At 51.2% G+C, this 20,021-nt stretch overlaps 1 protein-coding gene across 1 annotated transcript in view; it reads right to left on the reverse strand.

The window, feature by feature from the left end:
- The window catches only part of LOC110572399 (cell migration inducing hyaluronidase 1), a 141,079-nt gene extending 131,146 nt beyond the window's left edge, over nt 1-9,933 (reverse strand). The window contains exon 1 of the mRNA XM_021680691.2: nt 9,704-9,933. The gene's annotated coding sequence lies outside the window, so the exon portion shown is untranslated. The remainder of the gene's footprint in view (nt 1-9,703) is intronic.
- Nucleotides 9,934-20,021: the final 10,088 nt, after the last annotated feature.

Here is a 20,021-nt window from a genome sequence, read left to right on the forward strand (position 1 = left end):
GCATTTGGACGCACACAGACCCGGGTCCCAGTTCCAACTCCATCACCTGCTAATGTCCCTGAGGATGGCACCATGGTTCAAGGCTCTTGTGTGACCTCGGGTAGACCTCACCGAGACTTCTCCATCCGATACCTTGCTCAGAGCTGTCAGGAGGATTAAATGATTGCCTGGGGCCTAAACTTAGGAAGTGCTCAATAAGCGCTGGGTATCCATAATAATGACAAGAAGAACCAGAGGGCCAGCGGAGTGCAGACCTTGAGAAGGTGACTGGTTGGACTCTGGTTTCATTCAGTGCCCAGGGCAGAATACACAAGGATCCACATGAAACCTCTTCCTTCGAGAAATGTACACGCTTGGGGACTGGGGCTCAGATGCAGGGCTCATGCGTTCCTATATTTAATAAATGTTTTGTGCCTGCTAAGTGCTGGGCTTGGAGAATACTCAGAACAAGAAAGTCTCTGCATCTGAGCCCAGGGGGGTCCTGTCCTGAAGAAAAGATGCCTCTTTCTTGTACTGAGCTGAGGCCCTTTGTGGCGCTGTGGGAGGGAGATTCCAGCCCTCCTGCACCGGGGCGCCCAGAACGGCCTCCAGAGGGCCGTGGGCAAGCCTGACACTCACCGCTCAGACCCTGCCCTGCTCTGCTCCCCTGACCTGCGAGAGTCCCCGAACGACCCGTGGAGCGCAGACTCACGTGTGCACTTATTAAGCAAGGCTCAATCGAAGCACCATCTTTTTTTTTTAATATGTTAAAAATAGCTTCTTATTTAAAGTAACTCTGTGGGGATGTTCAAAGTAAAAATGAAATTCACTCCATGGTCATTCTCAGAAAACCCCGGGGAATGTTTATATGTTAGCATTTGTAACAACACTGCCCAATGCTCTTAAAATTTAAAACAGATCCAAGCTCTCGCCCAGCCACCTGGGTCCTGTATACACACAACCCACAATGATGGGGTCGGAGGACTCTCTGAGCCTCTTCAAAGCTAGGAACCAGACAGACACCACTGAGATGGCTGTGCCTTCTTCTTCTTTTTTTTTTTTAATCATGTAAATGAGAAGAAATTCCTGCACAGAGACGCTCCAAAGCCAAAATCCTACAGCTGCTTTCTCTTTTGCTACCAGGAATTGAATTGAGAAATCTGATGAACTCCATTGCTTCTGAAGAAGTCACAGACACAGTGACACAACAGCCCAGCAGAATCTGCAAAACATTCCGGCATGGAGCACCACAACATTCCTCCCTAAAAGCGAAAGGAAGCAAGGGAAAAGAAGAGACAGGCTTCAGGTCCCCCGGAAGTCTGGGAACCCGCTCACCCTGACCAGAGCGAGCCCGCGCAGTGTTCACCGGGGGGGAGGTGGGCCCGGGGTGCAAAATTTAACACAGCACCGAAACACTCAGTCAGTAATATCGAGACTATTGCAACGCCCCATTTCAAAAATCGAAATTCTTGCAGAAAATCCACGGCGAACCAAATATCACCATTTTAAATCAAGACAGGATTTGGTATGACTGACTTTTTCCTTTTGCTCCCAGGGCCAATATTCACTTGTGTCTCCTAAAGGGCTGTAGAGTTGCACCAGCCAGGAACCCCAGCCGGGGGAAGTGGGGGACGGCTGCAGGAGAGAAAAGAAAGGAGCGAAGCATACTCACGGCTCAGCAATGTCGGTGAAAAACAACCTTTTGCTGAGTAATGCAGAAATGGATCTGAAACATATGGATTAAGTTCCTCCGAAAATAAACCCAATTTTTAAAGGAAAGGAAAAATACTTAGCCACTATGTTTGAGGTTTTCCTGAACCCAAACCTTTGGAAAATTAGCATACGAGTGAATTACTCAGTGCCTGTCACACAGTCAGCTTTGAAATAGGCTGCTCCTAAAACCACCAGTTTGCTTCAAAACATTTTTTTTTATTGCTTGCCCAAATCTGTTCCCCTACTCCCTCCTGTTGAGGTTCAGTCCTGTTATTTTTACAGGAAGGAGAGAGCTTTGCACACCCGCTGTCAGCCTGGGAGGCTCTGGAGCCCTGGGGTTGGGAGGCTCTAGGGGACCGAGCTGGGAATAACTGTCCCCACCGCACAGCAAGGACCAGAGCCTGGAAAGAAGGCAGGTGAGCGGTGCATTGGGCTAGGAGCTGGACAGATGCCAAGGTGCCATCCTGCACCAGCTCTATACCCTCAGGCACTTGGGCCCCTGTGGCCCACCAGCAAACACCAATGGTCACCCCCAGACAGTTCTGTGGGATCTAGGGAACCAGGGTCACCTGCGCCAAGAATTCAGGGCAACATAGGAGCCAGCCTACGTCCAGCCCTAGCAAGCCAGGACAGGCCGAATCCCTCTGGTTTGGGAGTCAAGTCCAAAGTTCAGGGTGTTCCAGGGCCTGGGGTGATATGGTCTGAAGCAAAGACCTCTCTGGACGTGCGGCCAGCTGCCCCCAGATGGCGAGGCTGCGGGTCACCACCGGCATGGCGGCCCTCCCTGACACTGCCTGCCTCAGCAGGGTGTCGGCCTGGCAGGCAAGACAGGCCAAGGGCAACTGCGGACGCCCACCCGGAGGGAAACGCCACCTGCCGCGTTCCTCCACTGGGGCTCCTCACAGAGGTGGCGGGGTCCTCTAAGTTCTCCAGACTGACCACGGGTCACTTGGATCACCTTAAATCAGCCATATGATTTTGCTTTTAGAGCTGGGTCTGTGCCCTGAAGGGGTTCTTCAGATTCCTTTCTCAGGACTAGGACCGCCCATCGGTGAGGACGGCGCTCTCTTTGGGTGTCATCCCATTCACAGCATCAGTTTCCTCCGTTAGAGGAGCTCTGTGAGAAGCGAGCAGGAGCCTCCCAGCCTGAACTAGAACCTTCCACCTCACCTGGGACCAGTGGGCTTTTCCATTTTTATACTTCTGACTTACCGCCCCTGCTCAAACCCACTTCCAAAACCTCCCACATTCAAATGTGTCTACTTTACATCAGTGAGAAAAGACAAGGACACAATTGTACAAAGGATACAATTTGTCGAGTCTTCTACCCTAGAAATAAGCTATGTTTCCTTCTTGCCAGCTTTTATAGGATCTGAAGAATCTTGGGAGAATAGATTGATAGACATGATTGGAAATAAAAAGCCCATTTTTTTTTTGCAAGAAGCTCATGCCTCTCTTTGCCTGCTGGGCTAGTCAGCTACATCTTGAGTCATCTGAGCCAGCATCTGTCACAGATCCTTGCCCCTGGTAACCCACAGGTCCCATACTCGTTAGATAGTCACACACGGGATAATTCTGGTTTCATTTCACTGAAAATTGTTGACACAAAACCCAGCAAGACATCCAGAAGATGAAGAAGACATAGCAAGACAAGCCACAATAATGCAAAGCTGACACTATGGGGTATGACTGCCAAAAGCAAAATGAAAATGATCCGAGGACAGAGGTTTTCAAACTGTGCTCCTTGGAACCCACAGAGCTCTGCAGAACCCCTCGGGGGCCTCAAGATAAAAACCCACTCTCAGCCACAGGCACTTTTTATCCGGTTTGTAAATGAGATTTAGTAAGATTTTGTTGGGGAAAAAAAATTATGATTAAAGTAATTTAAAATCCCGAGTCTATGAGACTAAAGGCACCAGCTGCTCAGAAGGACTCTCTTCGGCCAGGTACCTCCTGAGGCCTGGATGGGGCAGGGAGCGTATGCACCTGGGCAGGTAAGGAGCTTCATGCAGGTAAGAGGTTTAAGCCTGCCTGTGCTTCTGGATCTTTCCCTGTGGCCCTTTCTCTGTGTGCAACACCTTCTGAACTCCACTCCCTGAATCCCACCTTTGCCTCTTGGGAAAATCCCTATAAACTCCTGCTAACCCTTCCAGAAACCCGTATGCCCCCTCTTCTCAGGGAAGCTTCCTGGGACATCTTCGGGCTCCACCTGTCCCCAGCCGGCCCCCTGCCCACCACTCCTCCTGACCCACGTGTCACAGTCCCCATCACACCACGTGGCAGCTTCTGACAGAGGTGGCTGGTCCCCCTGCTAGACCGTTAGCTCTGGAGGGTGGGGACCATTTCTTTAATCCTGCTCTCCTCCGCCGTGGCTAACAGAGCACCAGCAGGTGCAAGATGATCAAAACATTGTACTCAATTGTTTTTTCTGCTTCCAGATGTGGCGGCAGATGACAACGCAGTTGCACACCTCCGTCTTAGGCTGACAGTATGCATCTGTGATGCTCATCCCTACAGGGATGCCACGGGGGCGGGGGGCCTGAGGTTTGAATTTCATTTTTAGGTTAAAAAAAAAAGCTGTGATCCTTAGAGTCAAGTAAAGTTGTCTAAATGTAAACATGCATTCTCTGTGTCTGGAACCAGAGTGAGATGAGACTCCCCAAGTGATCTCTTAATACCAGCAAAATTACATTCAGACGCCTCTGCCAGGCAAAGATAGATTGCCATTTGCACGATGGGCTTGCACTTAAAAGTAACTCGGTTCAGAGAGCTGGAAAATTTATTATGACAGGGGAATAGGGGAACTCAAAGGGGTTCATGATATTTAGTCTACTGATAAGACCGTTTAGGAGCAACAATAATTACCTCCAAGAATTTGAAGGGTCATTATAAGGTCATTAGGAGGACACAGGCCAGCTGGACCGCATGCACTCAGACACCAGAAACTGACTTAAAATATACCACGAAGAGATGAGCTAGGTTATACCCCCTGGCGCCTCCCAAGGCGCTCAGTGGACCCGCGGCATCACCTGGGAGCTGGTTGGAAATGCAGATCCTCAGGCCCCACCCCACCTCACCCTGGACCGGCCAATCAGAGCTTGTGTCTTAACAAGCTCCCCTGGGATGCGTTTGCATATTCAAATTATCGGGGCACTGGCCAGTGTGCATACCTCGGTCCGGGGCCCATGGCTTAGAGCCAACAGCAGGAACTCCTGACCCCAGACAGGGCCGAAGAGTGCAGGAGGCTCCCAGGGGAAGCCCACAGCCCTTCTGCCCCCCTGCGATGTCCAGGATCAGGAGAGGCAGAAGTCTGGCCCGGATCCTTTACATGGCAGAGGGACCAGCTTCTCAACGCGCCTTCCCCGTAACACAAAATGCCCAATGGCTAAGCTCTTGTACAGGCAGAGCTGAGAGAAACATACAGGGTTTTCAAAAGCAGTTGTCTGGCCAAAGCACTTTAAACCCAAGCTATATCTAAATCTGTCCCGTGGCTGCCCTTGCAGGAGATTCAAAGATAACACCTCAGCAATTTCCCAATGCAGGAGCCAGGCTGTCGGAGCTGGAGAGGGAAACCTCCTCCCAGGGAGCACCGGGGGGCGGGGGTGGCCGGCTGGGCTCCCCAGGGCTCACCCACCTGCAGGGGCTGGGAAGGGGAGGGTGGACCTGTGTGCCCGGAGCCACGCCGAGCCTGGAGAGGGGCCCTCGAAAACATCAGGGCAAGGGGAGAGGGGCAACTCCTCTCTCTCTGGGTGGGAAAGTGTGTTTCCTGGCACGGAGGGTACGAAGCAGAAAGCAAATGTATATTTGATGACATTTCTCTGCATGCAGCCTCCCTTCTGAAGAGCCAAGTTTGAACAGAGCCTGGCACAACAGCAAACCGGGGCCAAGGAAAGGAGGGGGGAACCGACCAGAGAGGCTAGGATGGCCCCTGGAGGGAGTGGGCTGGGGCAGAGGTGCAGGTATTGATCTGAGTCCCTGCCATAGCCACCCGAGGCCTGCCCAGTTCAACAAAGTTTCCATGGGCCAGGCTCTTGGGAAAGGAGGCTCAGGGCCCAAGGGAAACTGGTCGAAAAGGGACTCAGCACTGAGAAATGTCCCTCTGTACCTATTACCACTCCGAACTCCTACTAACCTAACGGGATATAAGAGAGCAGGATATGTGATCCCTTCCTATTCACTGTTCAAAGGAAACCAAGTTGCTTCCACACACCAGGAAAAATCTAGCACAAGGAGATAACTGATGCGTTACTCTGACGAGATCAAATATCTGGGTATCTGCCGTCGTGTGGACAGAGAGATGTCGCCAGGTGACGGTTCACGGATATGGGGTCTTGGGGATGCAGCCCATACACATAACTCTGTTCCTCTTAAGAACCCAGCCCACACACTTGCATTTCTCTCTGGAGCTATAACTACAAATGCAATTATTCTACATGCTTGCCACTCTGCTGGGACCATAGAGGGGGTTACTCAAGCAGCAGGGTTCAGAGAAGGCTAAGCATAACTGAACGCACCCCTCTCATCCTTCTGGCCCTGCCCTGATCGCCGCTCTTGCCGTCTGACCAGCCCATCCCAGGGACTCAGACGCTGCTGCAGGACGCAGAGAGTGCCCCGGGGCCCGTGGGGTCCCCTGCCACCTCCTGTACCAGGCCCTCCCCTCACTGGTCCTGACTCCAAGGGTGTGCAGGAGCTCAGGTGTCTTCCTACCAGAAAGTGGCGTGTGCTGGAAACCGGAACCTGCGTGGACTCCAGGGGAGAAAGCCAGGGCTTCAAGGTCAGCCGGGGTCCAGCCTCTCACTCCATTCACACCACCGGCGGATGGAACTCACAGGAAGACTCCCAGCATCTGTGCACTGCATCCTTGAGCTCCACGCCTTTCAGATGGAGGGAGCTAAGATGACTTCTGATCTACTAAGGAAAAAAAATAGATGGAAAAAATCTAAGAGCCCTAGAATGTGAAACTGGTGGAAACACACATGCACGTGCACATACACACTTTTTTGGGGGGAAAAAAATTCTAAGTGTGTGATTGGGCCCATTATAATTCCATTATCCAAATATCATGGTATTAGTGATTTCTACCAGACAGAACCCCAAATGCAGAGCTGAAGGGACTCTTCAAATCCAGCTGGGACCCAGTAAGTGGCCAATGCTCCAGGCAGAGCTGTGTCCTAGTCAGGACGTCACAGCCAAGCAGGGCTCCACCATGAACGGATGGGCTGCTTCCTGCATGGTAAGGACCACACATGGGCTTCCGAGACGAGGTGCTGCCTGGAGCAACGAACCCTCACTCCATCCTGCAGCAATCCAGCAATGGGGACCATGGAGGCCACTCCCCATGCAGACCCAAGAAAAATCCCCTCCCACCCCCAGCAAGACAAGGACGGCTTTTGGAAGATCCTGCATTCTTTTGAGAGAAGGCTCAGGAAGAATTAATCCTCAAATCTGGAGGGCGATGATAATATTTTGAAAATGACTTACTTTATTTTTCTTCCAAGTGGTGCAGGTGAGAAACACAGGGCCTGATCTGTCACACAAAAATTCTCCCGTTTATCTCCGAACACCCTTTCCGTTGGCCCTGTGATCAACTTCAATGCTTTCATGAATTTCATCCACAAGTTCTCCAACGTGGACACCGAGCTGGAGACGGAGTCCCTGTCAAACAGTTGCTGGTTAGTGGGGAGAGCAGATGGCTGGGGCTTCAGAAGAAATGCACAACTATCTTTGACAAATACGTGTAATCGCTACCATTTTAAGAGCATCCTCTGTGCTCAGCGAGGGGCTAAGTGCTTTATCCTGGGCCACTTCAGTTCTCATCAGCAACTCTGCCAGGGAGAGCAGGTGCTCCCATGCTATAGGAAACAGGCACCCTGCTCCAGTGACTTTCACAAAATCACACACGCTGCCTCAAAAAAAAAAGGATGCTTGTTTTTACTCTCCAGAGACCTCCATCAGTCACACGCAGAATCAGACCTTGGACATTCCTTGCAATTTTAAAATAGAGGAAGATACACCCTTCTGTATGGGTGCAGAGGGAAAAAAGAAGAGCCCCTGCCCATGCCGTTTATCAGGGAAAGGAGATGTGTAATTTGCACAGAGGAACCCTTACAGGTTCTCCCCTCCCTGTTTCCAAGCAACCAACTTGAAAAAGCATCAACTGGGCTCAAGAGGAACCTTTGGGAGCGTCTTTAAGAGTGTTCTGCATGGTGGAGAAAACAATTAGGATCAGAAAACAGTAGAGTTGCTTTTGCAAATGCATCCGAACACATCCTCTATAACTTGTTCTGTTGGATTCTTCTCCATCCTGTCTCTGTGACTCTGAAACTAATATCTCTTCCCACTACCAAATTTACTAAATAAGGTAATAAAAGGTAACCTGGCCCCATGCTGTGTACAGAAAGCGGTCTGAGCAGTCCCTAATTAGGTCTGGCATGATCTCACTGCCTCAGTCGGATGCTCAGGCGTCACACATTTAGAACACCTCTGAAGGGCCCCACGGTGCTACAGAAAAGCCAGGGACCCCCTCCCGCCACACACCATGCCAGAGGTCCTGTAGGGAGCTCAGCTGCAAGTTGACCTGGGACCCCATCACCAACCACAGGTTCCCTTTATTCTCCTGAGTGGTTCATGTGGCCTTGGGACAGGTTACAATGGGCTCTCAAAAACTAGCTGTTCCTCTCCTCCCGCTCTGCGCCCCAACACCTGGAGTCTGGGAATGCACGCGACTTCCCGAGACCCGGGGCCGCAGACCCGGAGTGGAGGAAGTGGCTGGGAGCTGTCCATGGTGGCGCCGCGCCTGGGCACGCAAAGCCGCCGGCTTCCAGCCCTCGGGCGCGCCCGGGATCAGTCTCCAGACCGCCGGAATGGAGAGCCTCGCTCCCAGGCTCACCAACTCCGGGACTGGGGCTGCAGCCAGGCACTGGCTCATACATCAAAAGATTACTTTCAAAAGAGAGTTCTCACCTGTGGGCAACGTTGGCTGCGCGGAGAAAGACTCAGGACCTCAAACCCGGCTGCTGGAGGCGCGCCTGGGACGGCCGTGGTGGTGTTCGACCCTTCCTTGGAACGGCGGCGGTCGCTGAGAGCTGAGAGTCTGCGGCTGAGGACCTCGGGCGCACTGAGCTCCTTTCTCAAGAGCACATGCGTGCCGCCGGGCCCATCCCAGGAGGTCTCTGGCCCTCGTTCCCAGAGCGGCGAGCTGGAGACCTGGCCAGAGCCCTGGCTCGAACTCCGCACTCCGCCAGGTCTTTAACCTAATTTAACCCTTCTTGGAGCCGACGTCCCTTGCCAGGCACCACGGAACCCTCTCCCAGCAATGCCGGGTTTGGAGTCTCAGTCTAAACATCAACAGGGGCCGTCATGTCTATTAACATTTAATTGCACCCACACACACACACACACACACGCCGCGCGCCCCAGCACGCCGCTGGGGAGCCCCGCGCTCCGCGGGAGTGCGGGAGCCGGAGGCAGCGGGAGGCCGAGGGGAAACCAGAGCGAAGACGGTGCGGGGCCGGAGCAGCAGGGCGCAGACCTGTTGCCAGGCGCACGCCCACTAGCGCGCAGTGCGAGCCGGCTCCCCGGCGGCGGGACTCCGCGACCTGGCCCTCAGAGCGGTCCCTCATCGGCAAGCCACTGTCCCGGGCGCAAGACTCCCCCTCCCTCAGCCACTGAGAAGGGGGGGCTCTACGGAAAGCAGCCCCCCCACATACACCACTGGACGCGCTCCGGGGACGCCGGCGCCCCCGGCACCTGCGGCTTGCAAAAGATCACACGATCTCGGAGAAATCTCCCAGAGGACAGTGACAAGGGCGTGTGCCCGTCAACAGACGCCCGGCCGGACGGACAGACAGACCGACAGAGACGGACCGCAGAGCACAGAGTGGACGGACTGACAAGCCGAAGACGGGTAACGTTTTCCCGTGACCAGTGGAGGCTCCGGCCCCGCGTTCTTGCCTCCCCTCCGAGGCTCGGGCAGTCCGCGCAGCCTGGCGCGCCGGCCCGGCCCTCTTACCTCGCGGTCGGGAGCCGAGGCGGCGGCACGTCCCGCGGGCCAGGAGCGCGGCGGCCGGGGCGGGTCCGGTGGCACAGCGACGGGCTCCGCGAGCTCCGGGGACGTGGGCCGGCAGAGGGGTGGCTCGTCCGAAAAAGTGGGGCTCCGCGCGCGGCGCGCTCTGCCCGGGATGCCCCCGCGCCTCTCGCGCCCGCCAGCCCGGCCCCACCGGCCCCGCTGCGCTCTGCTCGCGTTCGGCTCGCGCTCCCGGCGCCCGCCCGAGCGGCGGCTTTTATAGCGCGCGGCGGCTCTCGTCGCAGCGCCGGCCGGGCTGGCTCCTCCCCGGGGCCCCAGACGCCCGCCCCCGGCCGACCGCCCCTCGCCGAGGTGGGGCGGGGGCCCGCGCCCCGTCCGGCCCCGGGCGGGCTCTGGCGGCCGCTCTGGGAGGCGCAGACCCGAGCCCGCGAGCCGGGGCGCGCGGCGAGCCGACCGCCGCGGCCGGGTGAGGGCGCTGGAGCCCAGGGCGCGGCGAGCGGCCGGCGCGAGTTCTCGGCTGCCGGGGGCTCGGTGGCGGGCGCGGGCTTAGGACCCCGCTGCGGGGGACAGGCGCTGGAGGGGAAAGTCCTGCGTCTGCCAGGCTGACCGCGACGTGGGGTTCAGGGCTGTTAGGTCTCCGGATCTTTTTTTTTTTTTAACTTATCAAAAAAGAGTGGCCTTGGAGAAAGGTCCTGGTATGGGGGACCCAGTGTTTCTCCAAGAGCAACATGTTCCAAGAGAACTTCGTTCGCAACCAGAGTCAGACACCCCAGGTTATGTGGCTGCAGACTAAGGTCTTAACCTCTCTGGGTGTCAGTGTCCTCATCAGGGAAATGGGTTCTGTGATGCTTCCTCCCTGGACTGGTAGGATGATTGAAATGAGGTGGTAATAATACAGATACCTAGCACATAGTAGGCGCTCAATAAGTTAGAATCTTTCCGGCATTGTTCTCTTTAACTGCACAGACCAAGGTCCTGGGGTCAGAGCACACAGGTATGACTGTTGTAGATAGTTCCCTGCTTGAGGAAAGTGCACGTAGAAAGAGCCCGTGACAGGTCCCTGGGGCACCTGGAGTCTTCTCTCCATTCTGCCACTAACTTGCTGGGTGACCCAGCGTCATCTACTCCCCCTCTCAGGGTCTCTGTCTGCTTGTTGTTTGTAAAATGAGGGCTTTGATACCAGTTCTCCACCTGGTCCACTTTTTTGTTGGAGTTTAGGACTCAGCCCTTTCACCTGGCTAGCTGGAGCCTCCTAGAATGTCCATTTCTTCCTTCCTTCCAGCCAGCACCCCGTGAGAACCAACTCTGCGGGCAAGGTCCTCATTCTAGGCGCTCCATCAGCCCCATGAATCCACCGCCCCATGAATCCACCGCCAAGGGATAGTCAGGCAGAAGCTGCTGGAGCCTGTTTCTGTCTTCAGAGCTGGGACAGAGCCCTGATTATTTGGCTAAACTAGGGAAGCCCTGCATTCCTCTCCAGGCCCTTACCAGAAAGCTGGTCTTGACCCTCACTGGGGTCAATTAGAATCCTCAGCCTTTCCTTGACTTCTTGAAAGGTAGCCAGCTGGGTCTTATGGCAAGCATCCCTCCCCCACCTCTCCTTTCCAGCACACCTAGATGGGACCCGCCTATGTACCCTCCTCACCATACCATAATTTCTGGTTCCTTTCCTTCCTTAAGGAGGAACCCCAGACACCAGGACCCACAAACACCTGGAGGAAGCCTGGCTGAGCATCTGGCCACGCAGAGAAAGGTCAGCTTTGAATCAGCCCCACTCCCGTCAGCAGAGAGTAGATCTGAGGCCTGCAGGGCATGTGCTCTCTGCTGAGGGGCCTGCTCTGCACACACTGAGAAACAGGGAAAAAAGACTCTCGTCTGGTGATGGGCCCGGAGAATGACCTAGTCATGTTTTCTCGAAGCACAGAAACACCCAGCACATTCCTCTGGTATCCGGCTTTCTTTATCACAGACCCATGCCCAGGGGAGAAAGTGAGGCTGATGGATTGCAAACAGGCTCCACATGTCTGAACTCAGGCTTGGCCCAGCTCCATCGGCCCTTCCAGTCGGCATGTGGTGGACGCCGTGCGCAGGGCGACCCTTTGTTGCCCAATGTCAGCAGCGTTGGTCTGGTGGAGTGCCTACCAGACTTGCTTCGATGCTCAAGAAGGGCTGTGCTGGTTTTCCGGTTCTTATCAGAATCCCTGGGGAGAGTCTCCAGACAGAAGAAGTGGTGTTACCCCACCCAGAAAGCCTGCGCTTTTGCCTCAGGTGGAGGTGAGATGCAGCCGCTCAGCCACATCCTGCGGACTGAACGGCCTGTGGGCTCATGGCTCCCACAGGCTGCCCGAGTCCAGCATTCTCAGTCGGCTGGTGGGGTGCAAGCCTGTCCCTCAGAGTGGAAGTCACTGCCGTCCACCTGCTGACCAGCAAAGCCCGTCCCTGGCCTCACAGCAGCCTCCCTGTGAGAAAGGCTGGCCACACCTGTGGCTCCATCCCCCAAGCCTCCAGACGAGGTTTTCCCAGGAAAACGGCAGGCTGACCCAAAGAAGGGGAGCATGGGGGAGGGGGACCCCACAAAAAATCAAACCGCCAGCATCCCTTTCCTGGGAGAAGAAGCTCGAGAGCCACGGGCGTACTTAATTTCCACCAACAGGGGTCGCCCTTGGACACCAAGCCTGAAGCTGGCTTGGGAAAAAGGGAAACTCCCAGCCTGCACCCTGGGGCCTGATTTCCAGGACTAACAGCAGCTCAATTCCTGTTTTGTTGCAGGCAGATGAGGTTGCCCAGCCAAGAAGAGACAAGTCCTTAATTTTTCTGGTGAGTGGAGGTCTGTGTTGGAATTTGGGACGGGAAGTCTTAGAACAGGGGCCAACCACTTGCAAGCTCTGAACATGGATTTCTACATCTCTCTCCAAACTCATCATTATTGCCATAGAGAAGGAACATTCTTTCCTGTGTTTTTTAATATCTGACATACTTGCGTGTCAGATGTGATGTTTTCACATCACGTACTTCTTTTTCCTGAGTGCAAAGATTATGTGTGTTCCTTGCAGGAAAAAAAACTTGGAAAATTCAGAAAATGGACAAAGGAGAGATCACCTCATTGCCAACCTAATGTGTGTATATTACCAAAAGTTTGAAAAATACAGAAAAGCACAAAGGGAAAAAAAATCACTGCTACTCAAAGATCATCTGTTAACTTGCAGTAGACAGCCAAATATTCTTCCACGTATAAGTTACATAGATGCACGAATGTGTATGTGTAAGTTTTCTGTAAGTAGTTCACTGTTTAGCCCAAAATCCTTTTTCTCCATCAGCTTGCACATCCTGGAGGGCAAGAGCCGAGTCCCCCAAGTTCACTCCTTTACCTACAACAGCCCCTAGGGTGTCCTGCAGAGAGCCTATCCCTATGGAGGAGGCATTTACATTGTGAATGAATGGATACACAGAGAAGATTTTCAATTAAAATAATATAATGTACTTAATGGGAAAAGAAACCCAAATGGTTCATAAACATTTGAAAAGAGGCTCAACTTTGCACATAAACAAAGAAATGCAAATTAATGCTACACTGAAATACCTATTGGATTGGCAAAACTCCAGAAGTTTGATGTTATTGCCTTTGTCGGGGATCTGGTGAGAGTGGAGAACAGACCTTGCCTCCGAACATTGCTGAGGAAAGCTTAAACTGGTATAATCTGAGGACAGTTTGCCAAGATTTATGAAAATGTATATTTAACTCAGCAATTCCACTCCCAGGAATTAATCCTATAGACGTATTTGCACAATGCATGAAATGACGTGTACAGAGTTCTACACAGCAGCTCTACTTGTAATAGTACGAAACTGGGAACAGCCGAAACGCCTAGTAATAAAGCTAATTAAATTATGTTACGTCCGTGCAGTGGAATACTATGCAACTATTTTTTAAAAAGAATAAGAATACATTTTATATACTAAAATAAAAAAAATTAGGGGCACCTGGCTGGAAGAGCATGTGATTCTTGATATTGGGGTCATGAGCTCGAGCCCCATGTTGGGTGTAGAGATTGCTTAAATAAATAAATAAACTTTAAAAAAATAAAATAAAATAGGGGCACCTGGGTGGCTCAGTCAGTGAAGCGTCTGCCTTCGGCTCAGGTCATGATCCCAGGGTCCTGGGATCCAGCCCCACGATGGGCTCTCTGCTCAGCTGGGAGTCTGCTTCTCCCTCTGCCTCTGCCCCGCCCCCTGCTCGTGCTCTCTCTCTCTCTCTCTCAAATAAATAAAATCTTAAAAATAAATAAATAAATAAATATATATATATATAATAATTAAAAATTCAAGTGTGAAGCAATGTATACAGCAAGCTACCATTTGCACAAAAGGAGAAGGGAAAAAGGACATATGTTTGCATTCACTTATAGATGCTTGAGAAATCATCTAGAATGATACACAACAAACTAACAACATGGTTTCCTGTCTGTTCTGGTGGTGGTTTTGGTGGGCGTAGGAAGATGAAAGACAGGAATGGTTTCCTGTCTGTTCTGGTGGTGGTTTTGGTGGGCGTAGGAAGATGAAAGACAGGAATGGGAAATAGACTTTTCCTTGTATGAGTGTTTGTACCTTTTCATTTTTGAACCAAGTATAAATTTATTACCTAGGAAAAAAGCATTTTTTTAAATGGCAAAAATATCACATTATATATAGTAATAAGCCCTTTTTTCACATAATCATATACCATAAACACTTCCCCAAGACTTTTCTTTTTTTTTTTTTTTAAAGATTTTATTTATTTATCTGAGACAGAGAGAATGAGAGAGAGAGAGCACATGAGAGGGGGGAGGGTCAGAGGGAGAAGCAGGCTCCCTGCCGAGCAGGGAGCCCGATGCGGGACTCGATCCAGGGACTCCAGGATCATGACCTGAGCCGAAGGCAGTCGCTTAACCAACTGAGCCACCCAGGCGCCCAAGACTTTTCTTTTTAAGTGAATTCTACACCCAACGTGGGGCTCGAACTCTCGACCCTGAGATCAAGAGCAGCACACTCTACCGACTGAGCCAGGCAGGCACCCCCATTTCCCCAAGTCTTAAGTCTCTTTCAACATTAGTTTTAAGTGGTATACCATTTCTTAATATGGACATAATTTATACAACCAATCCTTTATTCTTGATTCTAGTATTCTAAATAAGGCTGTTATTTTCAACATATTTGCACTTCTCTCATCATTTCTTTGGGAGAAATTTAAATTTGCACCATCTTACAGCCAAGTTACCCTCTAGAAGAGTTAGACCAATCTCCATGCCATCGATCCCCAGAGGAGAGGACCTGTTCCCCTGCGTCCTAATGCCCAGGATTGTTTTTTTTAACCCACTGCCGATATGGTAAAATAAAAAAATACCCTATTTCATTGGAGTTTTAGTTTCATTGCTTCTACTTCTAGCCCAGTTGAACACTAATGTGAGCATTTATAGTTCTTCCTCTGGAAACTGCCTGCTCATGGAAGAGAATGTATCACGGGCTGATCACGCCAAGGATTTGTGAGCTTAGTAGATGTTACCAGAGATTTAATGCAGGGGGTGCTCTAAGTCCCCATGATGTTGGACAGTGTCCTGGTGTGCCAATGAGCCACTGCAGGTTTATCCAAAGAAGACATCCAGATGGCCAACAAGCCCATGAAAAGATGCTCCACATCACTCATCGTGAGGGAAATGCGAATCAAAACCACAATGAGATAGCACCTCACACTCATTCGGATAGCTACTATTAAAAAAAAAAAAAATCACGGAAACGAGGATGTGGAGAGACTGCACCACTGGTGAGAATATAAAATGATGCAGGCGCCATGGGAAATAATATGGCACTCTCAAAAAAATTAAAAACAGGGGCGCATGGGTGGCCCAGTCCATGAAGCGTCTGCTTCAGCTCAGGTCATGATCCCAGGGTCCTGGGATGGTAGCCCCAGGACAGGCTCCCTGCTCGGCGGGGAGTCTGCTTCTCCCTCTCCCCCTGCCCCTCCCCCTCTGCTCATGTGTGCTCTCTGTCTCTCATTTTCTCTCTCAAATAAATAAATAAAATCTTTAAAAAAAATAAAAACAGAACTACTATGTAATCCAGCAATCCCACTTCTGGGTATATGTCCAAATGAGTTGAAAGCAGAGTATGAAGAAATATTTATGTGCTCATGGGCATTGCAGCATTATTCCCGGTAGCCAAAAGGTGGCAACTACCCGAGTGCCCGTCAGCTGATGAATGGATACACGAAATGTGGTACATACATACAATGAAATATATTCAGCCTTAAAAGGAAGGAAATCCTGACACCTGCCACAAGGTGGAAGAACCTTGAGGACATTACGCTCAGTGAAATAAGCCAGTCACAAAAAGACAAATACTCTATGCCTCCTCTTCTATGAGGTACCTAAGAATCAAATTCAAGGGTCGAAAGCAGCATGTGGCTGCCAGGCACTGGGGGGGACCGGGGAAGAGGAAGCTGGTGTTTAACTGAGAGAGAGTTCCTGTTCTGCAAGATTACAAGGTTCCGGATACTGTTTGCACACCTAGGTGAAGATACTCATCACTATCAGCTGTACACTTTTAAATGGTTAAGATGGTAAATTTTGTGCTATCTGTATTTTACCACAATTTCAAAAAGAAAAGAAGCATTACAAAGAAATGATGGCTAGAGTTTTCCTTCCAAAACGGACGATCCTTCTCTACTCAAAACCCTCCGATTTACTTCTCACTTGGAGCAAAATCTGGAGCGTGGACGCTGCTGGGACCAGTCAGTCACCAGGCTGCTCCCTCAGTGCTCCTTGCTTCTCCCTGTTTGCTCAGCACACCAAATACGCTCCAGCCTGAGGCCCTTTGTCCTGGCTGCTCCTTCTGCCTGAAACGCCCTTCCCACACCCTGCCCCTTGCCAGAATTCTGCGAGACCCCGTCCCTGACTTAATTCGGGTGTTGGCTCAAAAATCACGGCGAGAAAGTTCTTTTCCATCCTCCCACATACTTAGTCTCCATCACCATCACTCCCAGCCCATCCCCTTACCCTGACTTATTCTCCTTCTCTTTTTCCTATCTCAGTTGTCCCTCTACCACTGGAGTATGAATGCCGGTGGGTCAGAAATACATTCATTTTATAAGCTGCCGTCCCCCTGTGCCTAGAACAGGTGTCTCCATAGAAGAGTAGGCACTCCATAACTGTCTGTTGACTGAATAAACTTTGATTACTTCATTATAGTATCTGTTTTACAGTAACGTATTGACAGTGCGTGGATATAGTAAACATTATTTGTCGTCAATCCTTAGACGTTTGGGATCTTTCTCCAAAGATCAGCTAAGTCATTTCGACTCCGTAACGGCAGCACCGTGACTGCATTTCAGGAAAATTAGGGCGCCACTCCAAAAGGCCTCCTCATCTCTTTTCTGCATGGAGAACAAGAAGCCACCCTTCAAGACTCAACACAAACGTTGCTGCCGTGGGGATATCTCTTCTAATCTCTCGCACCCTGAGTCCTCATGGAAGCCAGTCGAGAATTCTGTCCTTAGGAGCACAGCAGTGCGCATGCCCCTCTCTTCTCTGCCCCCCCACCTCCGGCACAGAGGCATCTCACCCATCTCTCTGTCCCCCGGGGCTAGTGCCAGGACAGACTGAGGGAATGCTCAGTAGACGCCCAAGTCAATAAAGGACATTTCTCCCCTGAGATTTATACAATACGCCCAAAGAGAAAGCCCCCGCATGAAGAATAAATATAAACCACACTGTTTCAGTAGTCCGTGTAATTCCTAGACAACCTAGAAGTGCATCTGCTAACACCCTTAGCTACAACGGCATCCTTCGTGGTTTCTATGGCAACATACCAAGCACACTGATCACTTTTTAGGATGCCACAGAACCTCTGTCTTCTTTCCCAAAGTATAGAAAGTGCACCCGTGTACGGATGGACTGTGTTTGACCCGTCACTAGTGAGTCTCCGTTCTTGAGCAACTGCCTTCCCTTGGATCGCCTCTTGGACAGAAAGGAAGGGGCTGGGCTCATCCGGCTGTTGTGGACTGAATGCCTGAGCTCCAGGGTTGCAGGTGTGCTTCCTGTGGCCCACGAGGTATATGGATGTGTCATAAAAATGTGACTGCCTCCCCAGGACACCGCTTCCTGTCTTGCTTCACGCCCCGTCCCCCCCCCCACCAATGCACTCACAATGTCTGCAGGTGTCGGGGGTGTCAGCACCTCGACTAAGTCCAACTGCTTGCATGGGGTGTTGAAGGAAGACGTCGTCACTGGATATCTGAAGCAACAAGCTGGATCCATCGCTTGCTAAGCAATGCACACAGCAAATGCTCATCTTGTATAGAGTGGGAAGTGTGGGGCTCAGGGATTTGTGGATTCTTACCAGTGGGTGTTTTCAGGGATTAAGTGACCTTTTGCAAAGGAAGCTTGGTCCCTTGGAGCAAGGCTGTTGCCGATTGGCCTTCAGAAGCTGTGTACTAACTGAAGGAAGTTGTCACTGATGGATTGGGACAGCTTTAAAACCTGTGCTCCTGCTTACTGGTTGTTGGGGCCAAAAACAGTAAGTGTTTTCTCAAATGGGGAGTATAGGAACTATTCTCAGTAGGACCCCTTTTTCATTTAAATGTCAAATAACCTAGCTCAGAGGTTTTCAAATGTGAACATGAATCAAATCAGATCACCCACAGGGCTTGTTAAAACGGACTACTGAGTCCCCCGCACCCCCCCTGCCCAACCCTGCCAGTGTTTCCGATTCAGCAGGTCTTGGGTGGGTACCAAAAATTTGTACTTCTAATGAGTTCCCAGGTGAGGCTGACCGCTACTGGTCCAGAGACCACACTTTGAGAACCACTGGTCTAGCACAATAGGATTTGTGCTTATTTGCCGGTTTAAAAAATACTTAACAGTAAAATACCACTGAGTCTAAGAATTGGGTAAATGGATTTGTAAAACAGTTACTAATAGCAGCCACATGTGGAAAATAATGGCAAATATATAAGAGAAACAGAAGAGTTACTCCATCGACAGATAAAGAAAGGTCAGAAAGTAAGAATTTCGGGACATAGCCCAGTAAATGGTGCCATTTCCCCCCATATGCTCCCAAGAGGCTTTTTACTAACATTCTATTCCTCCCGATGGTAATAGCTAGTGTTTTGGGGGAGCTCAGTATGTTCCAGGCTTCTATAACCCTCACATTAACATTATGAGGGAAGTACTAAACCATCCGTATTTTGCGGGTGAGGACACGGAGACACAGACAAGTGCAGTGCTGTCCCTGTGACCCACAGCTAGGAGCTGGTGGCAGGAACATTCAAGCGTCCAGCAGACGGGCTCGACAGGTGGATGACGAACCACTCCCCCTTCACCCGCTCGGAAACCTAAATGCTTGATTCCCTTACTCACATCCGCGGCATGTCTCTTGTTTCTTTCATGACACGTACCATGGCCAGATTATTTTGATTTGTTCACCTGTTTTTGGTCTGTTTCCCCGCCTAGAATATAAGCTCTTGGAGGATAGGGGCTTGGAGTCTTCGCTGCTGCATCCCCAGAGCCAAGCTGGGCAGAGCATTTGGGGTCACAAACGTTGTGGAAGGAAGAACAAATGGATGGATGAGTGAATTCTGTACATCATCCAGCTTGAAGGATGAGATCTGATTGAAAGAGTATCTATGATATTTTATTTTTTTCTAGTGGCCACTAATTATGCCCTGAGTGGTCTTGTTTTTCAGAGACGCCCCCCTGAGTCTCGCACTGGGAGGGACAAGGGTCATCTTTAAGGGGCCAGCAGACTGTGCAGACGACAAGTGCCCAGCTCGGACAGTCTGTCCTTTATGTTTGTCTTTCCTTAAATTCCTCTGGGAAGTTGATGGCAGGGGCACGGCTGTGTGAGGGAGTCCGAGGTTCCTTCCCAGATGGAGGCCGGTGTGTCTCGGGTCCCCTCTGAGGAGAGAAGAGGCAAGGGACTCTCATCTTTTTACTCTGTATTCTCCTGGTTGGCTGGACTCTTTCCCACGCATTGGTTTTGGAATGAAACACAACCGATAAACCACATTAAGAAGAGGAGAATTTGTGAGACAGGGTTGGGCAAATGATAGCCCATGTGCCAAGTCTGGCCCACTGCCTGTTTTTATAAATCAGGCTTGATGGGAGCATGGCACATCCCCTCACATACATGTCTCTGGTGTCCTCGGGGCAACCCGGCCGCTGGCAAGACTGAGTATGGAGACCACGTGGCCCATAGAGCCGATCTGACCCTATAAAGAAAACATTTTCTGACTTCTGAGCTAAAATCATTTATTGTAAATTCTTTGCAGGTT

The sequence above is a fragment of the Neomonachus schauinslandi genome, chromosome 9, assembly GCF_002201575.2.
Source record: "Neomonachus schauinslandi chromosome 9, ASM220157v2, whole genome shotgun sequence".
Lineage (NCBI taxonomy): Eukaryota > Metazoa > Chordata > Mammalia > Carnivora > Phocidae > Neomonachus > Neomonachus schauinslandi.